General features: G+C 39.9%; 1 protein-coding gene across 5 annotated transcripts in view; it reads right to left on the reverse strand.

Annotated features, from left to right (window-relative positions):
• PCLO (piccolo presynaptic cytomatrix protein) overlaps positions 1-12,944 on the reverse strand; it is a 299,418-nt gene that overhangs the window by 124,604 nt on the left and 161,870 nt on the right. The window lies entirely within an intron of this gene.

Here is a 12,944-nt window from a genome sequence, read left to right on the forward strand (position 1 = left end):
CTGCTCTGGTAACTCCATGTTATGTAGAATCTGGCTTGACAAAGGGGATGTCAGACCAATTACTTTTCAACTTTTTCAGCTTCTATCATCATTCCTCCATGCAGGGGACTATTTTACAACTTCATTTAATTGATTTCCAACTGATTCCCTCTGATTTTCTCTTTAAACGAAACACATGTATCATACCCTCCCTCTATCTCCTTTATTTCCCTCCCTCTCCGTCTCTCCCTCTGTCCCTTCTTTCTGGAAACTGCTCAGAAGAGCAGAGCTATTAAGACAGTTAGGAGGAAGGCAAAATTAGGATTTGAAAAACTCCACCTGGCCATTCTTCCCAACAAATTCTCATTTCTTACCCTCTTTTCCCTTTTTCTCCCTTTTTGCCTTCCCTCCATCCTCAGCCTCAATCTCCTATAGTCTTTGATAATCTTATGAATTAATCATTCGTTATATAGTCTATTGAATAATAATAACAACTGAGCACTTCTATGTGTTACTCGCTGGGATAGATCTAAGATAATCAGATTGGACACAGTTCTTTTCTCACATGGACATGACAGTCTTTTAGGGAGGGAGAGCAGGGACTTAATCCCCATCTCTCAGATGAGGAAACTGAGACACGCAGAAGTTAAGTGATGTATGTCCAAGGTCACACAAGATGGAGGATGTAGTCCTGGGACTAGAACCCAGGCCTTCTGACTTCCAGTCCCCAGTTCTTACCACTAAGCAACACTGCCTTTCTTTATTTCTTCTTCTTATTATTCTTATTATTTATTATTATTTACCTTTATTTCTTATTATTTATTATTTCTGTTGTCTATGGCTGTGAAAAACACCAAGTGGATAGCTGGCAATTGGGAATATGGCACATGGAAATGGAAAAACATCAGGTAACAATGATCGGATAACAGGATAACTGATCACAATGGCAAGTCTATGATTTCAGTTCTTTGACTATGAAAAGCTCCATACAAGTAAGACTATCATCAGCATCCTTCTTATTAGAAGGACCTTTCAGTATCCAGTAGTGGCACATATATTCACTAATGGCTGTCAACAAATTGCTCCTACCATGGGGATTAATCACAATTTAACAATTTAAAGGAGATTTACTTTAATTGCTTGATTACCCCAGATCCAAGAGGGAGAAAAGATGGAAGCAAAAGTGGAAAGAGTAATTAACAATAACAGAAACAGGAGCTTTTCTAAGGCTAGTGACTCAGACAGAACACAAATTCTATCCAATTGAAATCCTGTAGTCAAAAGAAATTTGGAATTTCCCCTCTACCATCTCCACGTTTTTCCTTAATGCATCTCTTGTCTCTCCTTTTTTTTTTTTTGGCAAGTTACTTTCTCTGGGGGTTGAGCAGTCAGGTGGAAAGCTACTTTCTGCCTCACCAAATAGCTGCATTGAAAGTGCTAACCTGAGTGAATCACATAATTTCTTTGTTCTCTGGGAAGCCCCAAAGAGATTAATTTCTTTTAGCAAATAAACATGAATAAAGTTTTAGCTCAGAACTCTCCAAAATGAGTACTTTGTTTCTCACATTTTTTATTTTGCACTCATCACAACCAAACAAGCAGAGACATTTCTCCTACAACATATTCGGTGTGTTTCTGCAAACTCCCCAACTTTGCCAAAACCATACTGCTTCAAGTAGTGTTTCCCTGATATCTCTAAGTAGTCATCAGCATCTTATGAGAACCAATTTGCAACGTTCAGAAATCAGTATTAAACTGATTTTAAGGGCCTAGTGGAAAGATCATAGTCGTGGGACTTAGAGGACTTGAGTTCTAATCCTGCCTCTGTCAATTGCTTGCTATATACCTTGGGCAAGTCATTTAACTTCTCTGGGCCTCAGTTTCCTCATCTGTAAAGTGTGATTAAATGCTTCCCATTAGACTGTGAGCCCCACATAGGACAGGGACTGTGTCCAACCTGATTACCTTGTACCTATCCCAGCACTTAGTACAGTGCTGGGCACATAGTAAGCATTTAATAAGCACCACAATGTTTCTACCAATTCTGTTATCCTGTACTCTCTCAAGTGCTCAGTACAGTGCTTTGCACACAGTAAGTGCTCGCTAACTATGAATGACTGAATAAATCACGATTGATTCTCTTTGTAATGTTAGAGACACTGATAATATGGCTGCCTTATAATCCTATTATTTTGACAAAACTTCATCTTGTTATAAGTATTCAACAGTTCGAAAAGCTTTATGTATAGAGAGAGCAATTTTAATCCAGGATAGGACTTTATGAAAAAAAGCAAAAGGATATTACATAATTATGGATATATTATTACTTGGATAAGCATACATTGTCAATCATGAGGATGACTGCCAAGATAGGCAAGGTTGCACTGTTTCCTTAACCTACTTGCCACTGTCAGAAGCAGAACCCTAAAAAGACTGAAAGAAAACCTTTGGCCTGGTGTAGTAAAGCATTAATTTTTTGGTAACTATTTACACACAGTGATCATTTTTAAAACTGAAAATATGTGATGAATACACATAAGAAGGAAATTGAATGATACCCGGATAAGGTCAAATAAGTTCCCAGGTAAATCCTGATTGGTCATAATTACCCAATGTGAATCACTATTAAGCCAAAGAAATAGAATTAGAATGGAGAAGCAGTGTGGCTCAATGGAAAGAGCATGGGCTTGGGAGTCAGAGGTCATGTGTTCAAATCCCAGTTCTGCCAATTGTCAGTTGTGTGACTTTGGGCAAGTCACTTAACTTCTCTGGGCCTCAGTTACCTCATCTGTAAAATGGGGATTAAGATTGTGAGCTCCACGTGGGACAACCTGATCACGTTGTATCCTCCCCAGCGCTTAGAACAGTGCTTTGCACATAGTAAGTACTTAACAAAATGCCATCATTATTATTATTAATTAGAACATGTCACCCAAAGTGTTCTACAAGAAAGGAAAGCAGAGCTTGCAGCAATTCCTGGCAGTTCCTTCCAGCCATATTTTATCAGTGGCAGCTCAAATAAAGATATTTGAATAATCAATGAACAAACAAATAAGGGGATTTGAAATTGTTAGTCCTATGCATCTTGGCTTCAGGATTTAAAATAATTAACTTGTGACTATATAGCTGATGAGGAAATGAAAATTGATTTTTAGTTAATTATGTATTATGCTGCTACAATCTATCCAATAGTTAAATCTTCATTCCATATGAAACATAGCCTGTCAAGAGATGGGGGATTTAGGTTGACCTTTACAAACCAGATTTCCCTTTACCTCAATAGCTATTAATCTATTTTAGAGCCATAACCTTAACTGACAAGATATGATATATTTCGCCTTTCCTGGCTAAGGTCTGTGCAAAGTGCGATAGGTAGCTAAACCCCATCCACAGTTTATAACATTTATGATTTATTCATAATAACAGTGACATAAGTGCACAGATAATAGAATGGAGAAAGACTCAGAATCTTACAAGTGATCTATATTTGCATAAATAGCTCACTTATCATTTTAGTGTTTCTAATGTACCAAATCCATCAAAACCTTCCTCTGAGGAACTTAAGAAATGACTTTCTGAACCAGACCAATACTCCAACCAACCCAATATTCTGTCTCTCCCAGTGGGAACCAGATGCATGGGCCTAGAGAGGCTGTCCACTTTTGACATACATTTTATAGCTAGGAATGCACCATTCAATGAAGCTAGCTTTTCCCATGGATGCTCTTCCATGAATTTATCAAAATTAATAGTTGAGCCTATTGATATTTTGTTCTGCTCAAGTTCCTGCGATAACAAACTCCACATATCTGTCATTCCCATGTGAAAAAATCAAAGATCTTTGGTGATTCCTTATCCAAAATGTCTGGGATTTGGTGAACAACAATACCACATTTATTTTGCCCACAACCTCCATAATTTATAAAATTTAATGGCCTCCTCTCTGCTTTTGTCTTTTCCAATGGTAATCATTTTTACCTCAGAAAAACAATGTCAAAACAGTCCAAATCTGAACCTAAATTGTGTATTTGTGTGTGCATGTGCATGGAATTTCACAGTTGGTTATTGATTTGATTTGGAGGATTCCTATCTTGAGAGAGCTCCACTTCTGATAGCCTCCCTGTTGTGCTGGTGCCCCCAGACTGAATGCTGGCTAAATCCCCCATTTCTTGCTTCCTCGAAGTTCTGACTTGGAGTGTTTTGTGAACCAGGTGGCTTAAAGATGCTTCATTGGTCCGCAGTCTAGGCAGTGTATTATGCCTGCCTATGTCTCCCCACTTCAATCCATACTTCACGCTGCTGCCCGGATCGTCTTTGTCCAGAAATGCTCTGGGCATGTTACTCCCCTCCTCAAAAATCTCCAGTGGCTACCAATCAACCTACACATCAGGCAAAAACTCCTCACCCTCGGCTTCAAGGCTGTCCATCACCTCGCCTCCTCCTACCTCTCCTCTTCTCTCCTACTACAGCCCAGCCTGCACCCTCCGCTCCTCTGCCGCTAATCTCCTCACTACGCCTCATTCTCACCTGTCCCGCCATCGACCCCCGGCCCATGTCATCCCCCTGGCCTGGAATGCCCTCCTTCTGCACATCCGCCAAGCTAGCTCTCTTCCTCCCTTCAAAGCCCAACTGAGAGCTCACCTCCTCCAGGAGGTCTTCCCAGACTAAGTCCCATCCTTCCTCTCCCCCTCCTCCCCATCCCCATCCCCCCACCTTACCTCCTTCCCCTCCCCACAGCACCTGTATATATGCACATATGTTTGTATGTATTTATTACTCTATTTATTAATTTTATTTGTACATATTCATTCTATTTATTTTATTTTGTTAATACGTTTTGTTTTGTTCTCTGTCTCCCCCTTCTAGACTGTGAGCCCACTGTTGGGTAGGGACCGTCTCCATATGTTGCCAACTTGTACTTCCCAAGCGCTTAATACAGTGCTCTGCACACAGTAAGTGCTCAATAAATACGATTCAATGAATGAATGAATGAATACCACAATGAAATGATTGTATCAGCCTCCTCACTGGTCTCCCAACCTCCAGCCTCTCCCCAATTTAAGTCTATACCACAATAACAAATACATAATTAAACAAATATCACAATTATTATACTGCTGTCCAGATCCTTGTCCTGAAATGTTCCTTGGCATACATCACCTCACACCTCAAAAAAACTTCCAATAGCTACCCATTTTCCTCTGCATCACACCAAAACACCTTATTATTGGCTTCCATGCTGTTTCTCCAGCTTGCACTCTTTTTCAAGTTAATCACACTTACTCAGAAACCAACCTAAGTGAGGAGTGTGTTCTCTTCCTTATGAAGGTCCAGAAAACATGTGGGACCTCTCTGCTCCATGACTGCTACAACCATCATAGAACCCCAGTTCCTTTCTCCATTTCCACCCCTCAAGAGCGGGATCACATTCAAGAAGCCAGAGAAAGTGGGACTGACAACTAGTTCTATTTCATCATCTGACTCATGGCAACACCACAACAGCTCCAGAATCCAGAGCAGGGCCTATTTCCTGGGAGTCACCTTTATCTTGCATAACTCACTGCTAGTAGAGCAGCCTAGGAAGCTCCAAGCAAAAAACTATCTGGGAGCTCTGTGACCAGGTCATTACCAAGGATATATTAGAAGCAGAATATCAGTCAAACAATCAATCAAATGTATTGAGGGCTTACTGTGGGCAGTGCCAGAAGAGTACAATATGATATGATATGATACGATAAACACATTCCCTGCCCACAATGAGCTACAACATGACCTTCTATAGCTCCCAGACTTTGAGACATACAACCTTAATAATGCCATCTTGGAAACAGGCCACACGCAGAGAGACCACAAGTTACTCCACTAGACTTTAAGCTCCTTTTCACAAAAAAGGCATTTGTTAAATATGTGTATATATAAATGAATTATTATAAATTATTCATTTATTCATATTAATGTTGTCTCCATGTTTACACTGTGAGCTTCTTATGGGCAAGGAACATGTCCACTAAATCTGTTGTACTCTTCCAAGAGCTTAGTACAGTGCTCTGCACATAGTAAAACTCAATAAATACCACTGACTGATTGGCTGATTGTTAAATGATTGCTATGTACTATGTACTATTAGTACAGTGCTTGGCACTGTACTAAGAGCTGAAGTAGATGCAAGCTAATCAGGTTGGGCACAGTCCATGTTCCACATGGAGTTCACAGTCTTAGCCATTTTACAGATGAGGAAATTGAGGCACAGAGAATTAAGTAACTTGACCAAGGTCACGCAGCAGACAAGTGATGGAGTCAGGACTAGAACTCAAGTCCTCAGACTCCCAGACTCTTGCTCTTTCCACTAACCCACACTGCCTCTCCTTGAGATCAGGAATCATGTCTATGGTACTGTACCTTCCCACTTGCTTAGTAACAGTGCTCTCCACTTCAGCACATTCTCAATACATCCAATTGATAGACTGACTGCTAGGAGAGTCAAAGGAGGTGACACACATCTTCACCCCTGTTGCCCACCATGGTGTTCTATGTGAGCTGACTAGCCATGTTATAGCTGCTGCCTTGAAAAGCGAAATACATGAACTATATTGGGGCTCCCTGGGTAATTTTTCCATATCCCAATTTCTATTGTCTTCTTATCCTGTTCTAGGGAGAGGAAGAGTCCCAGGAAAGGGAGATGTTCTAGGGAGAAGAGTAGGTGGGAGAGAGTGAGGGACAAAAAAGAAGAAAAAAAAGTGGAAAGTGGATGCAAAGAGGGGGAGAGAGAAGGTGAATAGAAGTCATCAGCAGAGGTGAATGTGGACTAAGGTAGATGAACAGAAAGGCAGACCAGTAGAAAGAGGAGGCAGACAACTTGATCAACAGAAGAATTAAAGGACCTTTGAAAAAAACAAGAAAAGTGGCAGGAATAGATGAGAAGAAGGACAAGGAGAGAGCTCCAGAAAAGGAGAGAAGGGAAGGGGCAGAAATAGAAAGGTAGACAATGCACATATATCCCCTTCAGTTCTCTTGACTATAAGCTTGGGAATGTATCTGTTAATTCTGCTCTTCTGTACTGTACTCTACCAAGCACTTAGTACAGTGTTCTGAATATAGTGAATGTTCAGTAAGTATCACGGATTGAGCAGAAGGTCCATGGATACAGACTGATGTGGCACACTTTCTTGATTGCAAACTTATTGAATATCATTTCAGCAAAATACTTTAATGCGAACAAGCAGAAATACAATGTTGTTCATTATTTTTGTTTCAGATTCATGCAAATTGAAGTTTTATATTAAATTTAAATACAAAGAGTTCCATACTTAAATGTGACCATATGCCTCACCATATGTGAATTAATAGGAAATAAACTGCAGATATAGCTTTCAAAAACCAGTTGTTTCAGCATTGCAAAATCATGGAGACTTTTAATCCTTATGTTTTCAAGATGGATTCACAGCCTCAATTAACAATTACAGATTGGTGGCAACAACATTTGCTCCACGTTGATACTGAAATTCCTCTGATGTATTCTAGCATTTGGGCCAATTTGCCTTATGTAATTACTTATGATGCATTCCCAATTATTTATATGTACTGTAAACTGCCTAGCAGGGCCTGGCTACTTCAAAATATGAATATGAGCTGTATGAAGACTGGAGCGTCAATATGTTGGGCTGTCATGTACAAACTACATGACAAAATATTTTACTGTAAGCAAAACAAGGAACCTGAAATTCCCCTGGTTCACTGTGGCTTTAGAAATCAAAGCCCTACTGAGAGCTCACCTCCTCCAGGAAGGCTTCCCAGACTGAGCCCCCTCCTTCCCCTCCCCCCACCCTGTCTCCTTCCCCTCCCCCTCCCCATCCCCCCACCCTACCTCCTTCCCCTCCTCAAAGCACCTGTATATATGTCTGCACAGATTTATTATTCTATTTATTTTACTTGTTCATATTTACTATTCTATTTTATTTTGTTAATATGTTTTGTTTTGTTGTCTGTCTCCCCGTTTTAGACTGTAAGCCCGCTGTTGGGTAGGGACCGTCTCTATATGTTGACAACTTGTACTTCCCAAGTGCTTAGTACAGTGTTCTGCACACAGTAAGCGCTCAATAAATACAATTGAATGAATGAATGAATCTTTGTGTCGCTATAATAAATTCAAATGAACACATATCCAATCTCTAGAGTGTGTAGATAACTCACACTCTATTGGCATGTGCCAGACTTTTAGAGAATTCTCAGCCCCAAAGTTCATTTCCCTCAGTCTCTCCTCGATGAAATGATTAAGGGCTTCAAGAAGAGTCAGGGACTAATTTTCCTCAACTTCCTCTTTCTAATGTACCTGCCTGCTTAACACTGCTTCCCTGCAGACTCTAGACTCTGCCTAGAACAATACTCACCAGGTAAGCTGAGGCAGCATTACCTCAGTTCATTATACTAGCTGCAGATCCATGAAGGTATGGCACCTTATACAGACTATACACAGCAAATTTGTGCATTTCCAAGACGTTACTCTCACCTAGTGATTGGGTGAGCCTTCCCTCACCCTGCCCTCTATCCTGTCCATCCAGCCTTTCTTACTAATATTTAAAACATTCCTCACACTCACTTTCCACTACACTAACACTTGAAAAGTGTTTTATCCAATTTCCCAGCAGCTCTTCTGCTCCCCCTTATGCTACTAAACCTACCACCACTGTGTGATCCCCACAGTTCTCTCCTCCCCCAGCTCACTCTGATTTTTTGTTTATTTTTTTAGGCTTATTTCATCACTGCCTCTGGCTTCTTCCAAGGATTGCAGGCCAAGTTTCCAGGACCTCCAAAGTTGTGAGGACCAGACTATTCATTCATTCATTCCTATTTATTGAGTGCTTACTGTGTGCACAGCACTGTACTAAGTGCTTGGGAGAGTACAATATACAGACACATAAACAGACACATTCCTTACCCAACTAGGCCATGATAGACAGGATTGGGAGAAGACACATGTGGTTCCCCTCCTAAGCCTGTTCCCCCATACTGTTATTATTATTATTTCTAATAATAATAATAATAATTCTGGTATTTGCTAAGCACTTACTATGTACCAAGCACTGTACAAATCACTGGGTTAAATACAATATAACCAGGTCAGATACAGTCCCTGTCCCTTATGGGGCTCACAGTCTAAGAGGGAGGGAGAATGGATACTGACTCTCCATTCTACAAATGAGGAAACTGAGATGCAGAGAAGTTAAGTGACTTTAACTTGTAACCCTCCAGCACTTAGAACAGTGCTTGGCACAAAGTAAGCGCTTAACAAATACCATCCTTATTATTTTCAAGGTGACACAGCAGGCAAGAGGCAGAGTCAGGACGTGCAGGTCCTCAGACTCTCAGGCCTGTGCTCTTCCCACTAAGCCACTCTGGTTCTTTCTAGTTCTTGTGATTTTCATAGCTCTCAGATTAGGCACAACAAGCCAGGGAAGGCAGAACAAGTCAAAAATATAAACATAGGGATGGGCTGGGGTTCAGAGGACCACAGGAATGAGAAGGGTTGATTTGGAGGCAGCTGAGTGTTGGAGACCATATGGGAACTGTGAGAAAGAGGGAAATATAATTGTGAGAGCTGCAGTGAGGAGGAAAAATTTAAAGAATAGCCAGAAGGCTGGGTCACATGTAGTAGGAGAGAATGCAGAATCAGGAGGTGACGTGAGAGGCAGGTTTTTCCCACCCCAGCCAGTGCTAAAAGCCATTTAGTGGCTTCAAGAAAGTGAGTGCAGAGATGAGAACAGGAGGGAGTTTCAAAGGAATGAGGATAAAAATTAGTGAAAGCTTCATTTCTCGCTTGCTCTCACTTCTCCACCTTACTGTCTACTTTCTTCTCGTGTTGAAGAATCAAACCCACTCATCGTCAATCTAGGGCTGATCAGGAATTTTATGGGCCAAATGATCAGTTCTAATCCAAAAAAGTTTTAAAAAGCACACAGATAATTAATCCTAAATGGTTAATGAAAACCTATGTCCAAGTGGAAGACTGTAAGTTCCTTCAATGAAGAAATCATGTCTCCTACAACTTTTGTAGTTTTCTCTCCCAAGGGCCTCCTGATATAGTGTTCTGCACAAAGTAAGTACTCAATAAATACCACCGATGGAGATTTAAAACCCAGGCTAACCAGATACCTCTACTGAAAGTCATGCATGTTAAATTAAGAAAATGGATAGGTGGGTCCCATTCATATCATTCCTAATACCCATTTCTTTAATTTTCAGAAAGTTGCATGTCTGACTGGCATTATAACGTAAGATCAAGAAACACAAGGGATAATGGCTGTGCCATTTCCATACAGAACTTCTCATCAGTAACAAATGCAATTTCAACTAAATAGAAAATAAATTTATGGTCATGTTCTACTTAAAGCCACAGTGGAGTATTAAAATCTGGAATGCTGTGAAATTTGATCTTCAGAATATTAGATCAGGGGTTTTTTGAAAACTATTTCTGCAATTCACTGTCCAAAGCTGGGCTAAGTAAAATAAGGAGAGGAAGAGTTGGAAGGCATCCTCCATTTCATGGAGGTGGTGTATAATCAAATTTTTCAGGATGAATAACCAAGCAATCACATGACTTGAGGCCTCTTTGCTTCACTGATCATTTCCTAAATGAAGTCCAACACATATTTTTCCTTAATGAGCCTAATTCAAGGGAGTTATTTTTTCACCATTTAGATTAAAAATGAGGGAGTAGAGAGAGGAAACACATATTCTATTTATGATGATGGTCCCTTTGGAGCATGAAATGCCTTCCTATTTGTGTCTCAGGATGAAATGCTTGATCTCAGAAGGCAGAATGTTTTCCTGGAGAACATATCTTCTCCTAGGGATACTTGGGTAGCAATTTCTTCTGATAGGAAAAACAGAATACTTTATTTACCTTACTCTAGAGCTCAATACCACATATCTCGACAGACAAGACAACATAAAATGAACACCTTAAGAGCACTGACTTTCCATTTGGTGACTAACACCAATCTTCAAAAACCTCCAGATGTAAACTTTGAAGTGATTGAAGAAATACATCACATGGCTAATTATTAACCATCCCTCAATTGCTGATTTTCCATTACCATTCACTAGAATTATAAAATTCAAAAAACTGCACCACAGAAAAATATGACTTGGTTGAGACAGCCTAAGATGGTTCTTTCAATTCTCACTATCTAATTGTAGGAAATAAGCCTACATTGTTCAATGATACTTTGAATTTATAAGAGCCCATTGATTTTTCCAAAGCATTCACTCATTCTGTCCTCTTGGCAGTCCTGTGGGATTGAGAGAGGCAGGTAGCACTTTACACATGTGGAAACTGAAGCTATTCAGAAGGCCAGGTAAGGGCCAAGACTATAAGCCAAATCGCCCGATTCTTTGCCCTGTTCTCTTTCCATGTTTGTGTCCAGACTCTATCACACTCAGAAAATGCAAAATGAATAAGCATGTACTAGTGTAAAAGGGAAAATTCATACTGTGATCTATTCTTTTATAAAACAGAACCATAAAGCTTCCTCTGCAATTAGTGTTAATTAGTGCTTTGGAAGCAGTCGCTCCAGGGAGGTCAACAAATCAATTAACCAAGTAATGAAATTATCCTCTGCCTGGAGTAGTAGAGCTGGCACTGGGGTAATTTGGGAGGTGGGTCCAAAACACTGTCTTTACCACCCACCAAAACCTCCCTCTCCTAACTCAATTCAGTCCTGTACCGAGGGGATCGCTAATCTGGTTTTGACTGGAAAACTATCCCCTTTCAAAAACCATCCATGTCTCACTTATCAGAAATCTGGAGCTCCAGTTCATCTTGTCTTCCACATTTTATAGTTACATAGATTCACAGGGCTAGAAGATGATACGATTGATACGATACGATATGATATGATACGATATGATATGATAGAAATACGATTGATGATAGAAGGAACACTGAAGGGAAGAGTTATCCAGTAGTATAGTGTCCTTGCAGATACACCAGACTACAGCTAAACTACCTCAGACGGATAGTGATTTAGAGTAGCCTAACAATGTCTATCCCAAAATATTCTGCACCTCCCTTCCCTTCCCCTTTCAACAACAACAAAAAATGAGCTAATTATACCTGTATCTCCCTCTCTCACTGAACGGCTTGTGTGAAATTATTCTAGAAGTGTTTAGTTTCTCAATTGTCTCTCCTAACACCGCTGACATTTGGGGAGCCTCCAGGTCTTGAGGCCTTTTCATATTTAACCAATAAGAGATCTGGGATTCAGCTATGATGGGAAGGTCTCAGAACCAAGTCCATTCAACATATTCAAGGACAGAAAGTCAAACAGTGCTAGGAAAACCAAGATGTTAACTACTGACTGAAAAAGAACTGATTTTCAATGGAGAGAGAAAATTTTAAAGACACAGATATTCCATAAACAGCAAGCAAATCCAAAAGACTGAAGACCACCCTGTTTAATTTCATGATCCAATTTCATGAAATTCAATTTTGTGATCCAAATATATTTTTTACTAATTAGGAGAGAGTAAAATAACAAAATGTGACAAAAATCACACTTGCAGTGTAGGTCATTAAAATCACATTCACTCTTTGCAAGAGATTTTTAAAGCCTGTCTTTTCCAGAAGAATCAAAAGATAGAAATACAAAGTCCCAATTTAGGAGCAAAGATTATTCTTGGAAGTGTACATATCAGAGTTCCAAAAATCTCAAATATATCCAATCAGCAAAGCAAAAAATATGCTTGTGAAGGGAACAACTCATATTATGGCTGCTTTTTATTGGGACGTACACTTCAGAGAAGCTAAAATACAAAAATACTTTCATGAAGGGCATTACAAGTCATTGAATAGACTGAGTGAATCAGATGGCCATGTCTGCCCAGGACATGTCTTTTCATTGGCAATTTCTGTAGAATGGTTTGTTTGGCATGCAACCTGATTCATTCATTCATTCAATCGTATTTAT

Source organism: Tachyglossus aculeatus, assembly GCF_015852505.1.
Source record: "Tachyglossus aculeatus isolate mTacAcu1 chromosome 12 unlocalized genomic scaffold, mTacAcu1.pri SUPER_6_unloc_1, whole genome shotgun sequence".
Classification (NCBI taxonomy): domain Eukaryota; kingdom Metazoa; phylum Chordata; class Mammalia; order Monotremata; family Tachyglossidae; genus Tachyglossus; species Tachyglossus aculeatus.